Raw genomic sequence first — 2,657 nt, forward strand, 5'->3', positions numbered from 1 at the left:
CTCTTCTAGTCTGGGTGCTCTGTCCAACAGCGTTCACAAAGAGGCCCGTAACCTGGGTGTCATCTTTGATTCCGAACTCTCGTTTGATACTCAGGTTACCAAGGTGCTGCAGTCCTGTTTCGCACAGCTAAGACAGTTGACCAAAATCAAACCCTTCCTTTCCCATACTGATCTAGAAAAGGTCATCCACGCCTTCATTTTTTCCAGGCTAGATTATTGTAATGCTCTGTATTCTGGTATTAGTAAACGCAACATTCAGAGACTACAGTCTATCCAAAATGCAGCTGCCAGGTTTTTAACAGGTACCAAAAGAAGTGACCACATCACACCAGTCCTTGCTGTTCTTCACTGGTTGCCTGTGAGTTTTAGAATTGATTTTAAGATTTTACTGCTTGTCTTTAAAGCCTTACACGGTCTGGCTCCTGCCTATATTGTAGACATGATGACCCCCTATGAGCCGGACCGGAGCCTGAGGTCCTCTGGTAGGGCCCTCTTACATGTTCCCAAAACTCGCTTGCTCACCAGAGGGGACCGGGCTTTCGCTGCCCGGGCCCCTCGGCTCTGGAATGCCCTGCCTGGGGATCTCAGGCAGGCAAACTCAGTGTCCTCTTTTAAATCACTTCTTAAAACTCACTTTTATCGTTTGGCCTTCTTAAACTGATTCTCTTTTACTATTGTTGTGACTCTTTTTTATTTTGTATTCCTGTATTTTAATGTTGTTTTATTGTTATGTATTTTAATATGCATCAATTGTTTTATTGTTAAGCACCTTGTAACTTTGTTTTGAAAGGTGCTCTACAAATAAAATTAAATAAAAAAAAATAAAAATGTCACCATATAAGCAAAGAATGCAGGGAGATGGCACCACATGTTCCCAATAAGGGAAAATGCATGGGATGGGGTAACAACGTATGGATGATATATGGGCACGATGGAGCATAAGAGCAGGGGCCAGAGAGTGGCTGTTCAGTTCTTTGTCAAACCAACTCAGGATTTTGTCGTTGCTTGTTCTCAAGTGATAATAAAATCTTTAGCACTCAAACCTTCGGCTTCCTCGATCTCTCTTAGTTTTTGTTTAGATGTAGTATTTTATCTACGACAAAAGACGTCAGATTGTCTGATGTTTAAGACAGATGCAGAGGGTGGAGGGGGCAGCATGATATCAGCCCCAGCATCGCTGCCACTCTCAAAACGACAGAAGAAGTTGTTTAGCTGGTTTGCCCTCTCCAGTCCCTCACCTCCAGGCCGGATCAGAGCAGGTTTCCCTCTGCCCTTGTGTGGGACATTGGTCATGGTTTTGATATTTGCTAAGTATATTAAAAAAAAGAATTTTTTTTAATATACATTTAATATACAAGAAAACCAACAGTGCTGGTTTTCTTGGCATTTTGGCAAAGACAGGTGTTATCTGAAACCTTATTCTCTGTTGGGTTCCATCGTGACCATTAGTTTGTGTAGTGATACACTTTGTGTGTTCTCTGCTTTCCATCTTTTCCATCCATGCTTTTCCATTTTGAAGTAAAGTGCATGCAGGGTTTAAAGGGGATTTTTTCCCCTCATCTTCAAGTTACTTCTGCGTGGATTAGCTTTACCTGCCTAGCCACCATTCAGTAGGTACATTTTTTTTCTCTGTTCTCTTTTAAAGATCGGATGAGGTTGGCCCCATACATATCTTCGCCTTGGGCCCCCAATAAAATAAAATAAATGCAAAATCCGCCACTGACCACGCCCACCACCACCACACCCCCCACCACCACACCCCCCACCACCAGTGCGGGGTCATTACGTTGCTTCGACATGGAACCATAATCAGCCCTTTCGCCACTGAAGTCACACTGATGAATATTGCAAGGGCAATGGAGGGATGCTTTGAGCTCACTGCCAAATGCCACCAACACCTACACACTGATCAATCTTCATAGCTTATGACTTAAGAGTCCATCTATTGAATTAAAACTATGTTATCTGATCGAAACCAAGAGGAAATTCATAGGGGCCAAATTAATCAGTAACCTCATCATTCACCATATGACTGCTAACCATTACTAATGATGATACACTTTGGAGCCCCCAAGGAAATACACGGAAGGAGTAGGTGTATCTCCAAGACTATAATAATACAACTGGTAGTAGTGAAGATACACCAAGAACAGGACCCAGCATTCCTGTACACCTCGCTCATTACTGCTCTTGATATGGGTCTCTGTGATGGTAAGACATTTTTAATCCAAATCAATGAAAGCTTTCCACATTCCACAAACACATTTGTGTTTTTTTTGTGTACATTATATACATACATGTACACATATACATAAACATATATACATATACACATATACACATATATATATAATAGATACATATACTGTATTGTTTTAGGTATATTAGTATATTATATTATTAATGATTAATTAGTTTTTTCTTTCATTATACAGCTCTTGTCCTGTCCTTGATCATTATACAAGTAAAAAGTGCAGAGCCAAGTCCCCAACTAACCAGTCTCTTGAAAGCTGTGGAGGAAATTATTAATGAAACGGTGGGTTCAATTGATAAAAAACTTTAATGTATTATGTACCCCGAGCTCTTACGGAAAGTCACTTATTTTGAGTGGCTTTAAATACCAGCAGGACTCCGGGATGAGGTCATGTATCAATATC

Source organism: Micromesistius poutassou, assembly GCF_964030765.1.
Source record: "Micromesistius poutassou genome assembly, chromosome: 5".
Classification (NCBI taxonomy): Eukaryota; Metazoa; Chordata; class Actinopteri; order Gadiformes; family Gadidae; genus Micromesistius; species Micromesistius poutassou.